Raw genomic sequence first — 25,572 nt, forward strand, 5'->3', positions numbered from 1 at the left:
TACTAAGTGGAACATTTGATTGTTAACGAGGAGCACCTTCTAGTGGCGACCCCCTCCCCCATACTGAGGTGCTTGGTGATCTTGTAATGAACTTGGCACATATTTTTGTTTTCTTGTCTTTTATTAATGTGGTCTTTGGAGGAATTGTTTGATATTCTGACCTGGGTATTACTCATCTTACAAGTTAGGCAAGGCTCTAATCATGAAAGAAGGAAGAGGAAAGGACAGAGGAAGAAGAGGAGGAAGAAGAAAGAAAGAAAAGAAAGAAGAAAATTGAGTAGGCATTTGCTGATTATGGTCAAACAAGGGCACTGCTGTCCACTGCCTACTTCTCCCTGTGGCTTTGTTCTGTGAGCCCATGGCTTAGTTCCTCTCTTTGGTAAAACTTCCAGTACCCTGTAAAATATATTAAAGGCATTTATTTGGACTTGGAAGGTAGCTCATTGGGTAAAGTGCTTGCTACATCAAAATGAGGGCCTGAATTCAGATCCCTAGCACCCACAAAAGAACAAAATATGGCAGTACATGTCTGTAATTCAAGTACTGGGGGGGAGGGGATTGGAGATCCTGGATCCTGGGAACTTGCATGCTAGCCAATGTAATGCAAACAACAAGCTCCAGGGTCAGTGAGAGACCTTGCCCCCAAAACAAGCAAATGCATAGAGAAGCCATTGAGCGAGACATTTGAACATTAACATCTGGCACACACACACACACACTCACACACACATACACACACACACACACACACACACATACACACACTACATGCATGCACACAGGGAGAGCATTCATTGCACACATGCTCACTGGGTATTTTCTATGTATTTAGCTTGAGTTTGATGCAAGAGGAGACAGTATTGCAAAACTACCACAGTCCCTGTTTTCACAGAGTTCACAGGATAGAACCGTTGTAAGCACAGGGGTTTCCCTGCAGGAGTTAAACAAAGGGTCCCTACCTCCCAGCAGATACAATACTAGGCACAGAGCCAAGTGAACAGAAGCAGGCCTCCCTCTTGCACTGGACACCCTTGGACAGTGGGCATCCTAAACAACCTTCCTTGGCAGCTATGACGGATAACAATGGATATTAAAATAAATAATTATCCAAATGGCCACTTAATTATAATACCAAAGTGCACTAGTTGGAAAATGCATCATGTATAATTATGTATGTACACAGTGAGAGGGGTCTAGAACAGTAATTTCTGAAGAATGAGGTCAAGAGTGCTTGTGAGTGGGAGAGTCTCCATGCACCTCTCCCTCATCCTTGTGCACATGAAGGGCAGAGAAACAGACTGCCCTAGTGATGGAGAAGAGACCAGAGCATGTAGCCCATTTCAATACATTAGCTAGATACTGTGACAAATCCTTAGAAACTACATTTTAAGCTAACACCTGCCACATGGCCAGCTCTTAATCCATTTGCTCATAACTTTACCTGTCTTCCAGTGACATAAGTCCTGGGTAGTGGCCCAAGGCTACATCTCCATTGGAATAGCCTGATGGGAGTGATGTCTGGTGGTTATCAGTCTTCATGAGACTTTGGAAAGCTGGGCATTGGCCAAACAAAGAAAGCCAAGATCTTGAGAGAAATAAAGTATTCTGTTTTCTCTGTTAGGTATGTACAATCTCACATGCTTCTAGCCTCTGCTCATTTTATCCTTGTGGTCCCCAAATCAGAAAAAGGTCCCACTCACGTTCTTTTTCATGTTTCCCCTCAGCATTTGGCAAGCCTTAGATGGTGCTACTCATGTGGGGAGGATCAGGACGTTGAGCTTTGATGAGCATCCTGATCAAAGCTCTCAGGGCAGAGAGGAGACTTAGAAGAGGAAGAAGCTGCATGGTCAGGAAGGATGAGATGATTACAATCTTCACTGAAACCAAGTCAAACCCATACTAAAAGAACCCTTTATTTTACTACAACCCAGATTCCCCGAGGGGTGGTGATGCAGCTCTGAGAGCTGATCAGAATCTCATATTGTTGTCATTCTGAGCAGAAGTGGCTTCAGGATGCTGGTTTTTGTTCTTTGCTCTGGCCTAGGAGTAACAGTACATTCTAAAGGGGGCCAGACTGAGGGTTTGGCTGTCCTCTAGCTTTTCATTTTAACCCTCGCATTGATCTGGATCCTGCACCTCACCAGCCCCCTCTACCTGCTGTGTGATCCTCTTCTGTTCCTATTGTAACCCAGGAGGCCCTCAGCTCCCCTCTGTGGCCTCAAACCCAAGAATCTGCCTCGTTTACAATAACTCATCAATTTCTTTCAATAACACATGGGGGAATTTCAACCTGGAGATATTTCCAAACCATGCCTGAACCAATTTAAATTCCCAGTCTATTTCTTTTTCAAAGAGAAAGCCTATATTCTGCATGCACAATGCAAACCCCTCAGGCTGTAGCTTGGCCTTCATCTTCCCCCAGGTAGGACCCTCCTGGTCATTCTTCTCTCAAGCTCACCCTGACTGGTACAGAATATGTTGAGAAAATAAATCCACAGCCTTCACACCCCTCTATCAAGGATGGATGTCTATTTCCGAGTCTTCTTGGAATTCTTCTGTGGTTAGTGAGGCACTTGTGAGAAATATGTATCACATATGTCATTTCCCTTCTAGAGTGGTCCTAAGGAGAATGCTAGAGATTACACAAGACTGTCTGTCATCCATTGCAAATGTAAATGTAACAAACGATTAAAACATAGGTCTATGATTGTTTTATTATGTACATTGAATTAGCAGATGGAATGAGCAATATAAGTTTGCAAGGGATAGGTCCAACATGCATATCTAATATTTCTTCTATGAATCAGGGATACTTAACAGGTTTTTTTTCTTTTCCTAAAATGGATTTATCTTTTGTTAATCTTAAAATTATTTTTTAAATGGCAAAAGCAAGGATAATGAAAACTTTTTTGTTTGTTTTGTTTTCTGTTTTTTTATTTTTTTTTAAATTTTCTAAAATGAAGACACTCAATAAGACAGGCCCTCAAACAAATATGGAGTCTAACCCTTATATTTCTTGAATAAGAAGAACAAAGTGCCTTTCAGAGAAAGGTCTGGAAATGAGAAGTGCTGCTGTTTTAGCTAGACATAGCATACTATGTGCCTGCAAGTGAGATTCCTCAGCCTCCCCAGTCACACCTCCACAATGAAAGGTGGGCACTGGAAGCCTTTGAAAGAAACAGTTGACCCTGTGCAGGGAAGTTTCAATGGGCACATGATGGGTTCTCAGTCACTCAACGTGGATCTATATCATCTGTCTATACTTGATCAAGGAGCTGCTTTCTGTCAACGACTATTTTGTTTAGCACATGGGGACCCTTCTTGACCCGTGGAAAGACCAATGGCATCTTTCTTAAGTAGGGTTATGGCTGCTGTAGTGAAACACCAGAACAAAAAGCAAGTCGGGGGGGAAAGGGTTTATTCAACTTACACTTCTACATCATAATCCATCATTGAAGGTACTTAGAACAAAAATTCACACAGGACCAGAACCTGGAGACAAGAGCTGTTGCAGAAACCATGGAAGAATGTTGCTTACCAGCTTGTTCCCCCATGGCTTGCTCAGTCTGCTTTCTTATAGAACCCAGGGCCTCCAGCCCAGGAATCACACCACCCACAATGGGCTGGGCCTTCCCCCATCAATCACTAATTAAGAAAATGTGGTACAAACTTGCCTACAGCCAGGTGTTGTAGAGGGTTTTTCTTAATCTAGGTTCCCCCCTCTCAGATGATTTTAGCTTGTGTCGTGTTGACATACAGCTGCCCAGCAGAGCATCTTTCTTCTCACGTACTCCTCTTTCCCACTGAGTGCTGCTCAGGTTCATGAGGTGCAGTCCCTTTCCACCTGGAGGCTGCCCAGACACTGCCTTGTGTGTTTGAAACTTTGAAGCTGAGTGTAGAGTTTACAGAGACTGAAATGTGGATGGTGGGAGTGTGGTTCAAAGGTAGCTTCAAGAACGTTAGTAATCAGGCTTACCTAAACCTTGGTTTTCTCATCGTTTTTATTTATTTGTTTGTCTGTTTGTTTGTTTTTTGTGACGGGGTTTCTCTGTATAGCCATGGCTGTCCTGGAACTCACTCTGTAGACTAGACTGGCCTCGAACTTAGAAATCTGCCTGCTTCTGCCTCCCAAGTGCTGGGATTAAAGGCGTGCGCCACCACTGCCCAGCCAGATTTTCTCATCTTTAAGTATAGAAATACTTCACAGTATTTTCTTTTTTTATTGGTTATTTTATTTATTCACACATTAAATGTTATCTCCCGCCCTTCCCTTTTTCCCCTCCAAAACCCATCCCCCTTCCCCTGCTTCTATGAGGGAGCTCACCCATCCACCCACCCACTCCCACCTCACTGCCCTAGTACTCCCTCCCCTACACTGAGTCTTTAAGTCTCCACAGGACCAAGGGCTTCCCCTCCCATTGATGCCAGATAAGGTAATCCTCTGCTACATATGCAGCTGGAGCCATGGGTCCCTCTATATGTAGTCTTTCGTTTGTGGTTTAGTCCCTGGGAGCTCTGGGGTACAGTATTTTCATAAGAAGAATATCATTGGCCTTGCAGAAATGCCAATATCTCTATTTTAGTCCCATGTGATTGAATCTAATAATGGCATGGAGATACACTAAATTAATGTCATATTTAAGGGATTAGTTTAGATGATGTTCAATGGCAATTCTGACACTTGAATTTCATGCATATATGCAATTAATTTATATCAATCTTACTCAAAATTCATATCAATCTTACTCAAAATAGAGAAGGAATAACTTCTGAACTCATTTTCTAAGATGAAACAAGTGGGGTCATAAAATAATCCTGATAACAAAACCCAATCACAGAGACAAAATTTGTAAATAAGTTAGCAAGTTGCATCTAGCAATACATAAAAAAGAATTTGAATTTATCCTATAATTAAACAGTTGGTTTAAAAATGGAAAATAGAAGGTTGAAGAGGTGGCTTGGTAATTAAGAACGTTTATTGCTCTTGTAGATGACTCAAGTTCAGTACCCAACACCATCTCCAGCAGTTATCAACTGCTTGTAAATTCTGCTCCAGGGAATCCAACATCCTCTTCTGGCATCTGCAGGCATCTACACACATTCAGCACACATACAGGGGCACACATATACACATAGATAAAAATATATAAAACTTTTAAAATTGAACATAAAACTAACTCGTGCAATTAACCAAAGTGAAAAAATAAAAGAGAATACTATATGATTATTTCAATGAATATAAAAAAAGCAAAATTTGCCAGTTAGACAATTTCTCATTAAACAGAGAACACAATGAAATTGCCCTAGGCTGATATAACAAGATCTATGAAAAGCCTACTGATAACTTCATACTTAATGAAGACTGCTTTTAAACCAAAAAGTTGTGCTTATAAGAATCATAAAGATATATATGTCTCCAGTGTATTCATTCAGCATCATGGTGGTAATCTTAATGCAATTAGATTAGAAAGTAAGAGAGAGAGAGAGAAAGAGAGAGAGATTATTTTAATGTGTAAATTATATGATTATCAAAGTCAACAAAATGTTCTAAAACCAGCCAATTAATTTTGCAACATCATGAGATACAAGGACAGTATGAGAAATCAATTGTATGTTTATAATAGAAAGAGACAGTTAGAAACTTTGAAAATGCCACTTCCACTGGCAATAAATCTCCAACCCCAAGAAGCCTGTGCAAAGAACACCTGACTCAGTTATAACATTTATAAGCTGCATGCCTAGATTGGGCAGATCTACCACTACACTACTCTATTTCCCAGCTATGAGAGCCCTTGTTACTTGCAGCTTCTCCAGGCCGCATGGTTCTTCCTTTCTCAGGCCATCTTCCATTCACCTCCTCTTCCTCTGTCTTCCTCTCTCTCCTCCATTTCCTCATCCTCTCCTCATCCTTCCTCTCTCCCCCTCTCTAAAACTTCCAGCACCACCTTTCCCTTCTACTGCCCAATTACAGGCTCTAGCCTTTATTTGACCACTTAAAATGGGGAGAAGGTTCACATGAAATCACCCAAGTACGTGATCCACTCCTTGTTTTGGGGCAGTGACCCTTGAGGAAGCAGAATTAGCATCAATACAATCAGCACCAGGGCAATCCACAACATCTATTTAGATATCTACAAGTAATAAGCAAGAAAACAAAAAGCCTGTTTTTTAAACACACACACACACACATATATATGTATATACATACATATATATATGTATATATAATTTAAAGAAGACTTAAGTAGGATATATTCCATGTTCATGAAAGGATGATACAACACAGCTACTAATTTTCCCTAAGTTAACATATAGACTCAGCTGACTCTATTTTTAAAATGGGTGTAGAAGTTTAACATTGATTATAAAATTCAACTGACCTTTTCAAGTTTATCTCTGATCTCCATTTGTGCACAGTGCTACACATCATGCATGTGCACACAAAAATAGACAAAATAATAAAACTTTTTAAAGAAACAAAGACTACAGTCATGTTAATGGAACAGTAGGGTGTTAAGAAATAGACCCTCATGTATGGTTCATTTTAATTTGATGTAGATAGCAAGGAGAAATTTCAATAAATGATGATAAAACCATGAATAAAAATCTGAAAAAAAATTTGACTCATAACACCATATGCAAAACTAATCCAAAATGGATCTGATATGAAAAAGTAAAAGAGAAAAATCCTCTAGGGCAGTGGTTCTCAACCTTCCCAATTCTGTGACCTTTTAACATGTTCCTCATGTTGTAGTGAAATATAAAATCCCTCAACCATAAAATTATTTAGTTGTGACTTCATAAATGTAAATTTGCTACCATCATTAATTATAATATGACTATCTGGTATGCAAGATATCAGATATGTGATCCCTGTCTCCTTGTGACCCAGGTTGAGAACTACTGCTTCTGATGCTATCAAAGAGTATCATCAGTATTTTGTGATAAGTAAAGATTGCTTAGAAGGGATACACAATGCCAGCAATAAAAAATTAAATAAAATGATAAATAGAATTTTACCAAAATCCCTTTTCCTGTTCCTCTAAAGACATTAAGGAAAATTAAAAATCAAGTCACAGACTGAAGAAAAATATTTTCAACTCGTCTTTCACAAAATCCTTCTCCCTAATCAATGATGTTAAAAGAGAAGCCAGGGGCTGGGGGTGTAAACATGTGACTGAGAGGTAGAACAGGCAAGATGCTCAGTACAGAAAAAAGTCAATACAGTAAAACTGTAGGCAAATGTCTGTCCATGAAGGAAGATCACTGTAAGGAGGTATGTCAACAGGTGCTCTGTTATTGACTCACAGAGTAGTGCAAATTAAACCTATACAAGACAGTGTTTTACAACATAACTAAAATTTTAGAAATGGACTACATCACATGTTGCAAATGCAGTTGAGTGGAACTCTCAAATATTGCTAGTGGAATTATCAATTCAAATGGCCATGTTGAAAATTTGTCTTCAGTTTCTTATAAAATTCAGTCACATACATGTACTGTTACCCAACAGGTCCATTTGGTAGGCATTTACCAAAAGAAATAAAAGGATGTGTCCACAAAATAATGGTTACAAGATATTAAAATAGACATTTTCTTTCTAAAAAGCCCAAACCAGTGACAATACCAATATGTATCAACAAGAGAATAGATAACGTTTAAAGGAAATCACTGAGACTGGAAAGACAGCTCCTCAGCTTAGAAAGCTTGCTGCTTTTGCCATAGACCTGGGTTCAGTTCCCAGCATCCTTGGTGAGTAGCTCACAGCTACCTATAACTTAGTTGCAGAGAATCTGAGGCTTTCTTCTAGCCTCCTTGGACATCTGCCTGCATGTGGTGCACATACATATACATAGGCACATACACATATGTCTCTTTTTAAGTAAAAATAAATAAAAATTTAAATGGATGGGTTGAACAAGCTCCAGTAGGTGGCCACACACACACACACACACACACACACACACACACACACACGAGTATTTACCATCACTAATAGGGCTTAAAAAATCAGGAGGACATAAAGTCTGGTGGGTAGGGAAAAGGGAATGGATCTGGGAGGAGTTGGGGAAGGGGCATGAAGATGATCAAAATACAATGTGTGAAATTATCTGATAGAGGTAATGGGAGAAGAGAGGGCTCTTTATAGAGGGGAAAAGAAGTAAATAAAGAAGGAAAGAGATGATAAAGTAACAAGAGTATTTGAAAAAGCCACAAGGAATATTAGTATTAACTATTTTCTAAAATAAAAAACTATAATACATATAATTCTATGTATAAATATATATATAGTTTTAATAAACATAGCTCACCTGTGATGATGATCCTTTCTCCAAGAGCCAAAGACTACCTAGCAAAACCCTAATATCAGACATGAGAATCCCCTTTTCAAATTATTGGTCAAAAATGTCCAATAGACTCTCAAAATATAGTCTGTTGCTGCCACTGGTGGGTACTCCCGAGTGGTAAAAAGTAAGTCCCTATTCTTGAAGACACCATGCATTTCAGACAAAGGGTCTAGAGACCTTAAAGCTGGAACTGACCTGAGTGCCCCACTCCCTGTAGACTAGCATTCATGGCACCAAATATTGCCATGCAAGCTTCTAAAGGAACGAGTGATCCGAAGCTCAATAGCTCTTATCTAGTCCTCTTGGGTCTACTTTTGTTCATCTTCCCAGCCATTCATATATGTTCAATTCATATTCTCCTACCCTTTAAACTTCTTAGGATAAGACTGATATAAAATAAAAATTGAAAGACTTACTACAACTTGTTACAGAAAATTCTAGCCCTGCTTATTCCTGAGGCTTCATTTCATGCTGGACTCCCTTCCAGCTACACTAGCAGCTTTTTCCTTTCTGCTCTGGGGATTGAACACGGGGCTTCACATATGCCACACATCACTGTACCTCTCTCTAAGCTCTATGCACAAACCTACATCAGCATCTGGTAGTACCTAAACAATATTCAGTATTTCCTCTTCACAGATCTGTACTGATCTCTGTCCACTCTTTCTAGTACTCTTTACATAGCCTTTCCCTGCTCATTATGTATATAAGATGGATAGATCTCTTCTGTTCCCACCAAGCATCCTCTTTTCTAAGAGTCTGTTAAATATTTTTTTCTGGGGGAAGGGGAGTGGGGAAAGAGGGGTAAGAGGGTATGGGAGCAAGAGCAAGAGGAGAAGAGAGCAAGAGAGCAGTCTGTTTTATTTTTTAATTGACAATGTTAATAATGATTTCTGACCCTAAATTTTCTGGGACTCCAACCAAGTCTGATATTTGTTCCCTAGAACCAAGCATCCAAGCCAAGAATCTAGCAGATATAAACAAACACTTATTGACTTAGCCACCACATAACAAAACTCTTAGCCTATAGTTCTAGGTGTTGGTTCTATAACTGTGCTAATGAAGGGTATGTATTGATTGTATGTTTTATGAAGTCCATAAAAATCCTAGCAGGCTGTATTCCTCTACACTGACAATCTTGTATCACCTGAGGAATCAAAGCTAAAACATTTTCTCCAAGCCTGGTGTTTTGCTGCCTATAGTTGGTATAGTGGTTGGTGGCTGGCATAGATGGTATGGTGGTTATTCTCATTTGTCAGCTCGAGATCTAGAATTGTCTGAGAGAAAATCCTCTGGACATGCCTATGAATGGTGATCAGGTTATTTGAGGAGGGAAGACTGGTCTTCATCCAGATGAGTGGCACCATTTCCTGTGTTGAGTTCCTGAACTGTATAAGAAGAAAGTGAACATAACATAAGAATTCTTCACTCTGCTTCTTGACTGGGGATGGAATGGAACCAATTGTTTCAAGCTCACATTATTGTGAAATCCCCACCATAATGGACTTTAACCTTGACCTGTAGCTGAAACAAGCCCTTCCTACTTTTCTTCAGTTGCTTCTTGTCAGGATATTTTATCATAGCAACAGAAAGACTAACTAATACACATGACTTTTCACTAGTGGATTATAGCTGATTTGCGCATTGGAAATATGGTGGTTATCATCTTTCTTTGAGTGGAAATGTGAACTCTGTCTTTGACATCAAGATGTTGGAATTACCTACTTTTATTCAACCTCTATTGGTCATCAAAAACAGTGTCTTAGAAGTCTCTAGGGAATTCTGTTGTTTCAGCTCAATGTGCAGATTCTGTGTTCCATGTATGCACAATATTGTGCTCATTTACAGAAAAGCAGTCTGGCTGGTAGACCAGATGGAGCATTTTAACTGCATTTCCAAGAGCCTTGATTATTTTTCTTTTCCATACTGAACTTCACTGAATTGATGACCTACTTTGGCACTGCAGTGCATAGACCAACTGCCATCCCTGAGACTCATCTCTTCAAAGTTGTGGACTTGCTTTAGTGATTAGAAAGGCACATCATACACAAATTTCAAAATCTTTTCAAGGAGTGGGAAGACAAGACTGAAGCTGATGGAATGGATGCAGGGAAAGATATCTTGAAGGGTACAGCAAAGGAGCTCTCTCAGATGCTCCCCTGATAGCTGGTTTATTGTGTTCAGTCTTGCCAAGGAGGGCAAAGGCTCTGGGTTTTCTGCAAATGATCACAACACTATCTACACATGGGATACCGAATCTATACATAGAATTGAAATGACAAAATTTTCCAAGTTTTTGTTTCCTGACTGGTAGTCTCATTCTGTGCATTTAAGAGGTGGAGTGGAGATGCAAAGCCAAAGTCGGCATGGCATGAAGAAAACAGCTGACCACTTCGAAAAGTAGCCTGCTTTCTGTCATCTATTCCTGCCAAATCCTAGGCAGGGGCGAACCTGTTCACCCTTGTTCAGTTCTCTCTCATTACTGGTTATTTTAATTTGACTATTGCTGTAGTCTGAATGTATCTCCCCTCAAGTTCATGTGTTAAAAAATAACAAGTAGGACGGTCTAAGGAAGTGGACTTTAAGAGATAGTTACAGGGCTGGAGAGATGGCTCAGTGGTTACCAGCGCTGACTGCTCTTCTAATAGTTTTGAGTCCAATTCCTAGCAACCACAGGGTGACTCACAACCATCTATCTGTAATGGGATCTGATGCCCTCTTCTGGTATGTCTGAAAACAGCTACAGTGTACTGATATAAATAAAATAAGTAAATCTTTTTTTAAAAAGAGAGATTACAAAGGCAGAGTACTTGAGATCAAACTAGCACCCTTCTAGAAGAAGCTGTGGGGAGCTATGCCATGCCCACCATGAGAGAATGTAGCCTGAAGGAGCCATCTAGGAACTAGGAAAATACCCTCAGTAGACATGCAGTCAGGCTTGGGCTTGGATTATTCAGTTTCTGGAACTGTAAGAAACAAATTTCTGCTGTGTATAAGTTACTACCCTCCAGTACTTTGCTATAGCATTCTCATGTTAACACAAGTACAAGGCAATCCCATCACATGCTGAGCACAAAGGAAAACTGCTTACTTTGAGAAAAATGCAGAGTTTCATAAGGTCAAAGGAAGCAATTGCAGAGCTACTGGCATTACAGGTCAGGAGCTGGAAGTTAGAGGTAGATCAACAGAAGCTGAAGTCAGCTTGGAGGAGGCCATTAGAATTGGTCCAGATAACATAGAATCAAATCTGAAAGAATTGTGAGATATGGATGAGACAGACATTTTAGCAGAACATAAGCATTCAGATCACACCTGATTTTCTCTCATTCCCGTGGCCTTCTCCTTCCTCTGTGTTCTGGCTAGAGCTCTTAGTAGTGGCTGGAAAGATTCTGACTTCTTGTACTGGGTTTCTGCCACAAGATACAGACAGGACAGCTGTTCCTCAGACAGGCAGAATAGGCCTATGTATTCCTTTCATTTTATGTTGCTGTGCTAAAACACCCCATCTAAAAGCAACTTAGAGAAAGTATTTATCTTTCAGTTCTGTGACTTTAAGGCCATGAGAACTTAAAGCAGGTAGTCCCATCTACAATCAAGAATTAGAGAGAAGTGAATGCATATGTACCACTCTTCTTGATTTCACCACACTACTACAGAATGAAGCCTAACGAATGGTGCTGCCCATTTTAGGCCATTTTTCCCACAGCAAGTAATGTAATAGAGTTATGCCCCATAAACACACCCACAAGCTAACTTGATCTGGACAGTCTCCTATTGAGACTCTCCCTAGGGAATTCTTTGTGTCAAATTGTCAATGAAAACCAGTGACCCTTGTCTACATCACTGTTATCCCGAAGCTGCCTCTGGGGGTGTATGAGGTATACTGATAACCTCCCAAGCCTGCAGGTGAAAGAAAGTTGTAGATTCAGGCAGTAGAGTAGGAAGAAAGCAGAGAAAATACCAACGCAGAGCAAGCAAACAGAAAACGCCAGCAGACTATGAAGGACAAAGCCTCTGAAGAGGTGAAGGGGAGGTGGGCTCCACAGGAGAACATGTGTACCCATGAGGCAGACTAAAAACTGTTTCTCCTTGTTCTGTGGCTGATTCAAATGAAGGATGGAGGAGCCCTCTAACATAGGCTGGCCCCACTAGGCTCAATTCTTTGTGCTAGAATCACACTTTAATTTTCTCTGACTTGTGAGGAGAGGATGGGGACTGCTTAGCTACAAAGGGCTTTGACTTCTCATCAGTGTCACTGGGACTCTACTTGGCACCTGGCTTTTCATTCTCTCTTCAGTCAGAAGGAAACACTCTGAATTGGAAACAATAGCAGAAGCCTTGGAGCAGCTTGGCATCTGTGCTATCTTGGGCCAACTACTCAGTTGGTTACCAGGGCTCCCATCTGTGCTCCCCAGGCCCAATCAGTTACCAGGACTGTCCAGGAACCCCTGATGCTCATTGTGATAAGCTTCTCAGTGGAGGCTTTGACGAACATTCAGACCTACTAGGTGTAGAAGGAAAGAGCACAAGACTTGGGATTTGCCACACTTGGTGTCTAATTGATTGAATATATGGGTGAATATAAGAGTGGATGTGAGCAACTTCAAGACTTACATCTATCATTGAAAAGCCATGACTTTGACCAGGTTCCATGACATTTGGTTGTCTCACTGGTGTCAAGCACTGAAAGAAGTGATGAGGGTCCAGAGGTTGATGAGGTGACATTTGTCCTATAGAGAGTCCACTTAGGAATGATGGAAACACAACAAAAGGAAGCTTTACACAGGAACCTCACTGGCCCTGTCTCCTGGGAGACCAGACTGTAGGTGTTGTTGTGTCTAAATCTGTTGTTCTCTCAGCCTGTGGCCTGAAGGGCTGTCCATCTCCTCTCTGCCTTAGCCATTAAGAGATTACACACTCTGCTCTGAGGAGTTTACCAGAGACTGAGAATGACAGTTCAGGTTCTTAACATCCACAACTATTTTTTTGTTCTTAAATAATTTTCTTCCAATAAATCGATGAAGAATTCTCCTGTCACCAAGCACTTTCTCTGGTGTCTGTGTTTTGCAAAGATTCCTGAAAGTGAATTTTTTTTTTCTTTTCAAAAACCACACTGATAAAACTTTTTTAGTATCCTGGGGACACATCTTATAGTCCTACAGATGGCATAAAGCTAACAGGTGGCTAGCTGGCATTCTTGACTTTTCTCATGTTTGCTTTCCTCTTTTTCATAATTAAAGCCACAGTTGGGATACAAAAGTTAAGCTTAAATTAAACTATCTCTGCCCTACTTGTCTGTTTAGAGCTGGGTGTTCAGATGTCATGAGTAGGATACGAAGCAGTGGACACAGCTATGAATGTAAGCTTGCCATTTGCAATAAAAGAGGCATGGGAAAGTCTAGTCTCCTGCTGAGAATATAAAAATATGTGCAGAAGTTTTCATCTATGTTTCTACTACATTTATTGTGACCTTGCAGTGTACCTGGCATACAGTAAGTTTTTGACATGCATCGTCTTACTTAAATTTCACAATGACATAGATATTTCATCCATTTTGCAGGTGAAAATTAATGATTAAGTATCCTGTTCAAGGTCACATGGCCAGTAAATAGTGAAGTTAGGCTCCAAAGAGGGAGGTATTATTTTGTATAAATATCTATCCATCTTATACAGTCACCACTCATTCCTTGTGGGGATTGGTTTCCATACTCTCCATAGACATTAAATCTTTGTATAAAATGACATCCTACCTACATGTCACCTGTGGATAGTTTCACATGTGTTTAAGCCTTGTATTCTCCAGAATATTGAGTACAATGTAAATGATATATAAACAATCACTCTGCTTTATTGCTTAAGGAATAGTGAGAAGAAAAAGGTCTGTCTGTGTCCAGTAAAAAAATGCCGTATTTCCCAAATATTTTTTTTATCCGTAGTTGGTTGTATGAATCCTAAGATGCAAAAGCAGGAAGGTCCAGCTGAGTTTAGATCAAGATATTGGCATCGAAAAATCTCCAATTGGTGATTTGTGATGCTGTTTTCTTCTAAAAAACAAATTATACCAGAAGAACTTGATTTAATTTCCATGTTTGTGGGGTGGTGTTATTTTTTTTAAAAGAAGAAATAATTTGATTATTTTGGTTTGGACTTTTTTTCTGTGCTTATGAAAATCATGCAGAATATCTTAACAAATGTCAAAGTCACAGGTGATGAAGAGGAGACTGAATGAAATCTGTTTTCATCTTAAGAAATAGCTGTGCTTGGGACAGCAAGATAACTTACCTAGTAAAAGCTTGAGAATCTAATTCATTCCCCAGAGCCCACATGTGAAGGACAGTCAACTCCCACAGTTGACTTCTAAGTTCAACACATGGGCCATGTTCCCCACCTCATCTTCCCAAATAAATTAACATTAAAATATCTACATCAGAAAAGTGTAATAGTGGTGAAATCTGGAATATGTTCTAGTCTAAGACCTGGGCCAGGCAGCACAGCTTGTTTCATTTATTTCGCCATTATTCTCCCCACAAGCTGTGTGTGTTCCCTGGGCCCTTTCTGGCTGAGTCTGTGTGTTCAGAATTCACAGTAGCTTGAGTTCTGTACTCTGAGAAATCAATCAAGTGCCTCAGGAGATGCCGTGTCTCATTCTCCTCTGATCTTCCCCGCGCCTCTCGTAATTAAGCATTAGTTGGAGTTCATTGCACGTGAATAATGAGCCTGGCGTTCTGGTAAGCTTTCTTCTCTGCTTTCTCTTGAGGAACATGGTTTCTGTTTTCTGGTTAACCAAATCACTATTATCATAAAAGTGCGATTTAAAGGCTCTGTAATTATAGTATGTATTTGTCTCTGAAAACCCAGATCCAGCACTTTCTGGTCATTAGTGTCTTGTTCTCACTGACACACAGAGCCCTGGTACACAGAGGACATGCCTGGAAAAAATGAGGCTGTCACAAAGAGAGAAGATGCAGGCTGAGAGACTTGAACATGAGTTTCCTTTATATAGTGACCTAACTGGCCTGGTAGCCCAGTGGGCAGCTGCACAGTCCCTGTTGTTGATAATTTGATAAAAGTTTCTAGCTCTGGTTGCTCCTGAAATATGTTCTTTCTGTGGCACTCTGCCACTATTTAACAGGGATGCTTAACTAACAGTAAAATATAGGCACAAAATCATATGTAAATGTGTCCATGTGGTTTCAAGAATATAATTATTACTATAAAATAGTAATGTTAATAAAAAATATTATGTTAATGTTGATGTCAGCTTTTAGCAGTCAAGATTTGCCTAGTACATTTCTATTGTATACACCCTGTTTTATGTATTTGAAATATAAGAAAATAATTTAAATTGTATTTCTGTTCCTCATTGACATAGGACCCTATGCATTTGTAGTAATTTTATTTGTGGTATTTTTATATTCCTCTTTCTCCTTTATGTACTGATTTCACACCCGTGACTATATTTCCTTCTTCACCTTTGAAAGTTTTACAAACTTCAGTTTTAATACACACAGTTAACTGAGTCTTGAGTAAATAACTCTTCCTTGATCAGTATAAAGACCAAATGCTTGGGGTCTGATGAACACAGTGTAATTTTCTAATTTTGTCTGGTGTTTTTATTCTAATCCTGATTTTTGTTTTCTTCTTTCCAACAGAGTCAACAACCCAGGCATAGTTCAACTAATGTAATATTTTTACTTTTTCTTTCCTTTTCTTTCTCAGTCTTTCCATATCTCACCTAAAGTATATGCTTTAAATTTCCTTGTTCCCCTGCCTCCAGGAAAATTTTGTTTGAATTTTATAAATTGTATTTGCTATCATTTTTGGAAGGTGACTTTATTCAATATAGGTTTCTAGTTTGACAGTTTTCCTCTCTAAATCCTAGGGATATTATTTTATTATCTTTTAATGTTTAGGTTGGGGTTCATTTATAGTTACCTATAAATCTCATTGCTACTTCATGCTAAGTTTTTCTTTTCTTCTTTGCTGGATGTTTTTAACATTTGATTTTTCTTTTTCTATCCTGAAGTTTTACTATTATATTTCTTTTTTTTAAAGATATAAATCTTTATTTATTATATATAAGTATACTGTAGCTGTTTTCATACACTCCAGAAGAGGGCAGCAGACCTGATTACGAGTGGTTATGAGACACTGTGTGGTTGCTGGGATTTGAACTCATGACCTTTGGAAGAGCAGTCGGTGCTCTTAACCACTGAGCCATCTCTCCAGCCTGCTATTATATTTCTAGGCATAGGTTTTCTTTTTCATTTTCATGAAAGGAGGTGAAGTTTGAGAGACCTGAGTATGGCTTTCTTTTATACTATGCTCTAATTCCTTTTCAAAGAATTTGGGATTCCTTTTGGCTTCATAAACATGTCTTCTAGCATTTGGAGATAGATCTGAATCTTGTTTTTTCTCCATTGAATCATTTCGTCATTAATTTAGAACTTCAGTTAGACATGTATTAGACTTTCCCATCCTCTTAGCTGTTCCTCTCTCTATCTTTAAATTATATGTCTGTGGATATGTGAATGTGAGTATAGTTGCCCAAGGAGACCAGAAGATACCCTCAGACTCCCCGAAACTGTATTTACAGGCAGCTGTGAGCCCTGTCTTCAGATTTGGGAAAATAGATTGGGACTTCTACAAGATCAGTATATACTCTTAACAGCTGGGCCATTCTCTCTCACTCTTCTCTCTCTGTTGCAGGAAATATTAAAAAAAAAATCACCAATTTCCCAGCTGCTCTCTGCCCCCGTGAGCTGGCCGGCCATGCACTGGAGGGCAATGGCCAGCCTGTTCTTATCTCATGGAGACCCTTTGACTCAGAGCTCCAAAATCTCTCCACCCAGATTGCTAAGTTCCCACTGGCGGGTCACTACTATGCTTCAAAACTCCCACAGAGTTTTGTGGTGCACATCAGGCAAACCCACGCTTTGCTGCTGTACCTTTCTCTCTGGAACACAGTCGAAGCACTGCGTGAAGGAAAACACCACACAAATTTAGTTCAGAATCAATGGTAACTCAATCACTGGGTGCATCAACTAGAATCTTAATCTTGTAAGCCACATTAAATCTAAATCCTCCAGTGGTGAATCCTCTAGGATTCATATCAACCAGGAGACACTAGCAGCTACATCTTGCCCTCTCGCAATTGCTGTCCAAAAGCCCCTATCTCCTGCTTCCTCTCTTCCCTGTCCAACCTAGAAGTTCCTCCTACACTCCCAGTAATTGGTCTCTTTATTCATTCAGGGAAGGTTCGCAAGAAGTCACCTTCGTGTGTCACTCATTCCTTGGTCCAGATAACCCCTCCTGGGAAAGCGGATTAACCTCAAAATACAGGCAGCACCAGGCCCATCCACAACATTCCTTTTTTCTGTCCACTTAAAAGACTCTTTTATCTCAGATATAAATTGAGCACAACTATTACCATTTTGTAATTTATAAAATACAATATAGACCTAACACTCAATCCATCATTTTTTTTCAATAAAATAGAACACTGTCATCTATCCTAACTTAAAAGACTTATAATTCTACACCTGACTTAGGTCCTGGCTTGAAATCGTATGCCATCTGAAAATCATCCTCTCAAATCTCTTCTCTAAATGTTAAATAGTCTGGGTTGGCTATGAAACTATAAGTAGTCTTTCAGCCACTTCAGAAATCTAAGAATGGCCAACATTTCTGAAAATATAGGAAGCCTAACACAGCTTTCAAAACTAAGACAAGTTGTAGAGACAGCTGCCTACCCATACAGCCAGCCAGTAAGTCAGGAAGTTGGAGTATCAGTCTTCAGCCTTCTAGCCCAGGAACACCTGACAGACTTTTGAAAATCAGGAATTATTAAAGACTAGCTTATTCTTTCTCAGCAGAACTAAGCTATCCTAACCTGTAACTTGTGTCCTCTCAAGAACGGTACAGGTTTGCAGGAGAGACAGGCAATTTCTGCCCAGTGGCCACCTAGTCACAATGTACCACCTCACCTGAAGTTAAGATGCTCAGCTGCTTCTTTGAATCCACGGATGGGGAGCTGTTAGAAGCAGATACGTCTCAACAACAAGTGGATAAATAACATTAAATGTCACATTCTGCGGATTTCTGATGTTTTTGAAAAACAACTATCTATGTAAAGTAAGCTGGACTGTTATCCATTATGTACCCTCAGCTATTTCTAATTAAAATATCTGTAAACACCCTAAACATAAACTCAGAGCCATGAATTTGCTATTTGGCCCTTAACTGACAGGTTTAAACATCTCAGATCAGTTTATAATAACAATTATAGAAGGACTAGGTCCAAGCCTTGCACTTTTAAAATTTTTGTATCAATAGAAGAAATTTATACCAATGAAACCTTGATTGTGCATCAAAATAAAATTTGTACTGAAATAAGCAATTACGACTTTAACTTAGTAACAATTATAAAGATTTCTACCAAATGAGATTATGGCTATACAATCAATTCTAGCTATTTCCTCCATGTTCCAATTATGACCATTTCTAAATTCTCCAGAAAGGCAACCTTAGAATAATCACCTCTATTCCCCCAAGCCCAGGGAACTAGAATGATGACTCTTCATAACTTCTTCAAGCTGAGTATGGGTGTTGAGATTCTTTAGAAGGGGGGAGGGTAGGGAAAATTGGGGAGTCAATTGGCCTTAAGAAGGCCATACCAACAATTATATTATTCTCTGATGTCTGTGTCCTGACTGACAGTCCAAGAGAGCAATAATTCAAGCAGGTCAGTTTAGCATGTCTGATGATGGATCTCACCAAAGCTGTATATTCTGTAATTCTGTGAGATTTGTGACATACAAATCTCAAAATAAACTTTTAGTATCATCAAGATCAATTTTTTTGTTTGATTCTCTGGAATCTAGTTCTCTGGGGGTCTTTATCAAATCTGATCCTTATAGCTCTGGAAGATGTCCAGAGCCTAATCAGCTTTTCTGAAACCACAAAGACAAAACCTTTCTCCCAAATCAGTATATCCTTGAGCCAGTAGCCAGAAAAACCTTTATTTTGACCTCTCTCCCAGAGGAATAATATAACCCCAAAACTCAAAATCACACCCATTTTTGAAAATTAAAACAATCCAAAACAAATGAAGTAAACTAAAACACTGTATGTACCTATTCTTAAGCTTTTTCTATTTTGCTATGCAGGATAATAACCCCAAATTCCCATAGAGCCTATGTTAGACAGAATTTGAGTATCTTGAAAGACTTAATATAGCAATATATCTTTATACCATCTTTCAAACAATTAATTCAAACTTTCACTAATATCTGCCTATAGGAAGCAAGTAGTTTTTACTCGTTAAGGGTCTGCTTGTAGCAGCCATCCTGTTATACCATCTATCTGTTCGTCTCTCTACCTGGAGCCATAGACATTTATTTATTAATACCTGTTACAATATCTATCTGTTGAGCTCTCTACCTAGAACCACAGACTATTAATTAATACCTCTTTATAGCAGGTAATTATCATTGTCCTCTCTACTTGGAGTCAGTGATATCTCTCTCTCTCTTTCTCCTCTCTCTCTTAACTTTTCCTTTGTTGTTTTCCACTCTTCTTTCCTTGTTATCTTTTGTCTGAATTCTATAAAACAAAGAATCTTCTATTTTTCTTATTCTTTATTCAGTTTTGTCTCACAAGCTATTTAACCTCTGTTGAGTTTATAAATTTTATGATTAATATTTTTCATATATGGAAATTCTCTTTGGTCTTTAAAACATATACTTTGGAGCTAGAGAGGTAGTCTAGTGGTTAAGAGCTTTTGCATAGGACTCAGCTAGTCCTGGCTTCCAAAAGCCTGTGTACACACATGGTATACATCAACTCATTTGGGCACACACAGATAAACATAAATTTAAAAAAGAAAATTTTGAAACACTGTAGAGAGAATCTTTTGTTTGTTGTATGGAAGTATCACTTGTCAACAGAAAGCTGATGGCCTGTTAGCTGGGGCAGGAAGTAGAAGGCAGGCGTTCCAGCAGGGAGAAAAGAACTCTGGGATAGAGTTGGGCATAGGAAGAGATTAGCCCCAAACTTTGGGGAGTCAGACTCATGAAACTGAGGAGATGTAATAATAATAATAATAATAATAATAATAATAATAATAATAATAATAATAATAATAATGTTTCAATTAGAAGACCAGAAGTCTGACTTTGGGAATTGTTGGCTGTATCTATGCTGGAAAAATGAAAAGAAGAGCATTTGAAAGATAGAGAGATGAAGATAATAGGGTGAGCCAGTCTTACAGTTGTCTAACTGGAGTTCTAAAGTAACAAGAAAATGAGAGAGAATGGCGAAAAAGCATCCGTGTCTTAAATTGGTATAAAACATGTCTGAGTTTGAGCCCAGCGTCTACAGTCAGTATTTGTAGGTCTCTGTTTTCTAGCTTTACAAATGACAGCACCTTACATCTGCACTACGGGTTCTACTTGCAAAGTACTTTCCCACAAAGGGGTATCCACATTTGGCCAATGGATGAGATCTCTGTGGGAGATACCATGCCGATTTAGACTGACTTAGAACCCAAGTCTTCAAACCCTTGGAAGACACGGCTGACTTGGAGTAGATCGTTTAAGAGAAGCTAGCAGAGGATTTCCATTTGCTTTTACTTAAGAGATTTGGAGCCTGAAGCAGGCTTTCTGGATAAAATCCTTTGATCAATTAGCTGTTTGTCTGCGAAGGTCATGGAAATAGTGGCACAATATATTTTCTTTCCCAAATTGAACATGACCCTCCAGACTTAAAAAACAACCCCACAGTTTTTATATAAACAAAATTGTCATCTATTGAAGTTTTAGTGTAAGTCATAGGGGAGACATCCTTTCCATAGGCCAGAGATGTGAGGCTCTCTGATATATTTACGGTCACTTTCTCTTAGAATATGAGAGACAATTATGGCTGATCTTTGGATACACAAAGATTGTTTTCAGAGGGAAAAACACAAGAAAGTTTGAGGACTCCCTGGATGCTACTACATTAACTAGACCAGGCCTGGGAATGTCTGACACTGTTGTTTTCCTCAAAAACAAAGTGACCTGGAGTAGTTACATCCTGATGTAACTTCAAGCCCAGTTCCTTTCCCCTTTCCTTTATACAATATTCTATGGGTTTTGGTTTTTGCTTTTGTTTTGATTTGTTTTGTTGTTGTTTTTGTTTTTTGTTTTTATTTTTTATTTTATTTTTTTAGATAAAGTCTGAAACTTCAGCTGGCCTGAAACTCACTGTGTATCCCAGGCTGACCTTAAACTCAAGCCATTCCTCCTGCCTCAGCCTTCTGAATGCTGAAATTGTAGGTCTGAGCTACCATACCTGAGATTCCTTCCACTGAGCAGTTCTTAGGAGATTTGCTTGGATTCGTGGCCAGATCCCACCACAAGCTTCTCTCTCTTGGCCACACGCCACAGAGGAAGCACACCTCCTTGCAAAGTTTGCTTGCTTGCCCTTCCAGTGTAGGCTGAGAGCCCCAGGGGTTAATGGCTTGTTTTTCCTAACAAATAAATGCCACCAGTACTACCTAGGTGGGTTCTTTGAGAGTGGCAGAGTCATTCTTGTGGGCATAACTCGAGAAGCTGGGGTAAGAGACTATTGTGGTCGGCAAAGCTACCCTAAGCCATGGCTTCTGAACTCCTTATTTCATGCTGCAGGAGCTAGGGAAACAGACAGGGAGTGAGCAGAGCATGTGTAGATTTATTAGGAGAAGTAAGAAAAACTCAGGAGAATGGGAGGGATTCCCAGGGAGGAGCACAGCCATGTTGCCCTGCCTGGCAATCTTTTATGGATCTTAAGGCAGGAACTGGATGGAGGTAAAGGTCTTCTTAATTGACATCGGTCACTTTTGCATGTTTTGTGGGCTGGGCCAGTGAGGAGTCCTCACACCCTATACATGGTCCTTTGACCAACCAGAGAGTCACTTATCTATTCAAGGAAGAAGTAACGTGGTTAGGGCTGTGCTATGTGATTGGTCCATGATCCATTATGAGCTTTGCCCTTACTGCCAGAAGGATGCTGTCTCTTGTCTCACTATAACACCGCATAAAAGACAGGTAGGTGGAAGCTATCTTTAGAGAATACCAGGCAATGGTAGCCATTGTGATTGTACAGATGTCTGTAGCCAAAGTTCCCCCATCCAAGTAGAAGAAATCAGATAAGCACATGGAGCAAGTAAACATCTACTGCCTTTTGGCTCTTCCCAAGCATGTACATTACTATTCAGACCCCATTGTCAAATTTATGTTATGCCAAGGCCTTTGGAAGTGGAATAAAAGCATTTTCCATTAAAATATTATCTTTGTGGGAACCCTGCCCAGGCTCTTATCAGCTCCCCTCAAGGCATAATGGGAAAGGTAATTTCTCCCCTTTGAAGACTTAGTCTTATATTATGTTTCAAATCATTGTGACATCATCCAGGCTGAAAGGGGAGAAGCTGTCCTGAGGCTTTAGACCTGCTGTAGATGGCGATGTTCTGATATGCAAAGCCATTTCCCGTCTTCCCAACTAGTCTCCCATGCATCTGAGAAAATCCTGATAACCATTTTTCAGCAATCCCTGGGGTGGGTGAAGGAAAACAGGGTAGATTCTCCTGTTTAAAAAGAAATCCTTAATTCTCTGCTTATGCTTCCTCTTCTGGGCCATGTCCTTTTCCAGGACTGGTGCCTCTAGAACCCTGACCCAGGATGGGTACCATCTGCTCTCTGTTACCAAGTTCTCTTCCACTGCTTTTAACCACTGAGGAGTCTCTCCAGCTCCCACGTGCGTACTTAGTGGACTATCAGCAAATGTAGACATTAAGAGAAAGGGTACAGACTCGATGATAAGAGAAGATTTTGCAAAATAAGAAGATAAAGATGTACCCAACAGAGGGGCAGAACTTTGGAGTCAGGCTTGCAAATGCATGGGTTCCAGGTACCTATGAAAGAAAGTGAACTGGGTCTGCATTGCATTCTTGACCACATCTCACACTCTAGAAAATGTGTGTGTGTGTGTGTGTGTGTGTGTGTGTGTTTGTGTGTGTAGAGACAGACAGAGAGAGAGAGAGAGAGAGAGAGAGAGAGAGAGAGAGAGAGAGAGAGAGAGAGAGAGAGATTCTCTGCCTACTATAGAGATGATCTCAGAATTCCCCTGAGTGTCTAAAAGAGCAGAGCCCTCTCTATTTTCCAGAGTTCACTGCTCAGAATCTGGGCCAGACTCAAGAAACAAAGTGAGTTCCTTTCATTTGGCTCAGAGAAAGCTATAGAACATAAATGAATATGGGATTCTCAGGTCTAAGGGAAGGTCTAGGAAGATGAAGAGGCTTATCAATGAACTTGAAATAGAAAAGGAGCTGCATGTTCTATGGACATTCCATCAAAGGAAGACAGCCAGGTTGTATTCACCAGGTCTACTTGACTCTGCCTCTGACAGTAGGGTGGTTGTCTGCACCTCTTAGGACAGGACAGGACACGACAGTACAGGACATGACAGGACAAGACAGGACAGGACAAGAGGAGCTTTAGCAGTCCCAGGTTCACCTTGGGTTCCCCAGGATACTTAGGGTTTGGCTTACCATCTTTGTACTAGCAGATAGCTCACAGCCTCAGTTTTTGTTGCATCTTTTAAACAATTTTTATTTATTTTTGTCTTATGCAATATATCCTGACTGAATCTTCCCCACCCTTCACTCCTTGAAGTCCTCCTTACCTCTCTTCTCCCCCAAACCTACCTCCCACCTCTCCCAAGAAAAGAGCAAGCCTCCCAGGGATAGCAACAGAACATGAACATGGCCCAAGTTACAATGAGACTGGGCATGACAGGCTCACGATGCTCGATGAAATGATTCTGCTGGGAGCTGCTGTCCCTTCTGCCCATCCCTGGACTCTGCAAGCAGCTCTCTGAAAGGTTGGCTGCTTTCAACCCTGGACTCCAGGCAGCCAAGTGCATCCTCAGCCTTTCCAGGCCTCCCTGTCTTCCTTCCATTCAATTTTTGTGTAATTTCAGTTTCCCTTTCTTCAGTATAACCTCCCCAGGGCAGAAGCCATGTCTTTGGTATCTTTGCTAGGCCAACTCTATGAGTTGAGAAACTAGGGAATTAAATTGAGAAACTGGCCATATAAAGGCAGGCATGGTAGAACACTCCTATAATCTCAGCTTTTGGGAGACAGTGGCAAGAGAATCAGGGTTTCAAAGTTGTTTGTAGATAAATAGTTTAAGGCAGCTTGGGCTACATAAGACCCTGACCCAAAAATTCAGAGATAGAGGAGAGAGGGAGTAGGGAGAGAGAGGAAGGAAAGAAGGAAGGAAGAGAGGGGAGAGAATTTGATTGTGTTTGAAGTTGGCTCCCATACATAGAATTATTTCCAAAGACTCTAGGAGATACCTTTTGGAATGAATCACTTGGCACAAGCATGTCTGCTCCTCTCATTTGAGAGGCATGGGCTTCCTGCAAAGAGAAGAAGAAAAACCTTTCTACCACCTCTTTTCCTCTTGTCCTCAAGTTTGTTAATTTTGCTGTCATCTCCTGAGAGCCTCTGGGACTGAGAAGAGCCCTGGAATCTGACCCTGGAACTCTCTCTGAGTGGATTTCTACTTATGTGACCAAAGAGCTGGAGGCTGTAAGGAGATTCTATTAAAGCTTCTCTTTAGAAGTGGGGCTTCACAGAATTGAGGCAACAGCAGATGCCACAGCCAGTGATAAGAAATGAGCAAGTACTAGCTACCAAGACCTGTGCTGAGGGTTTCAAAGTTTCTGGTGTGTAGTCCTCACATAGTGTGGACAATCAAGTATCACTGATCCTACTGTGCAAATATGGAAATGAAGAGACATGGAGCTGAGTATTGCACACACTTAATGCTCCTGGAAGTCCATTCCCCATTTACTCGTAGAGCTCCCTAGAACTAGTGCAGTATTAGTTACATATTACCTGCTTAACTTAGAAAAATGACCTGAGGTCTATCAGGTGATTCTTTCTCAAGCAGGGAGAAAAGAAGGAAGCTTTAGGCTCGGAGTTCTCTTCAAACACTGTTGACATTGGAAGCAGGACCAGGGTGAGATCTCAGAGTGACAGGACATTATATTTTAAAGTTTGTATTTACTCAATTATATTATTTGCTTATTTAGTGTGTTTGTGAGTGTGCACATACCCAGCCTCTCATTACTGAAGCCTAGAGAGGAATGGCAATGGCAAAGTGCTGAATAGGACCACACATTGTTCTAAGAAGGTAAGCA

General features: G+C 40.1%; 1 protein-coding gene and 1 long non-coding RNA gene across 6 annotated transcripts in view; one reads left to right on the top strand and one right to left on the bottom strand.

Annotated features, from left to right (window-relative positions):
• The window catches only part of Plpp4 (phospholipid phosphatase 4), a 138,746-nt gene that overhangs the window by 91,849 nt on the left and 21,325 nt on the right, over positions 1-25,572 (top strand). The window lies entirely within an intron of this gene.
• Positions 9,205-24,790, bottom strand: LOC116103070. Its single transcript, XR_004123373.1, has 3 exons — positions 24,724-24,790; positions 11,440-11,595; positions 9,205-9,736 (listed from the first exon to the last, which is right to left on the bottom strand). It is a non-coding gene; the product is annotated as an uncharacterized LOC116103070 (long non-coding RNA).

The sequence above is a fragment of the Mastomys coucha genome, unplaced genomic scaffold (genome assembly GCF_008632895.1).
Source record: "Mastomys coucha isolate ucsf_1 unplaced genomic scaffold, UCSF_Mcou_1 pScaffold21, whole genome shotgun sequence".
NCBI classification, from domain to species: Eukaryota; Metazoa; Chordata; class Mammalia; order Rodentia; family Muridae; genus Mastomys; species Mastomys coucha.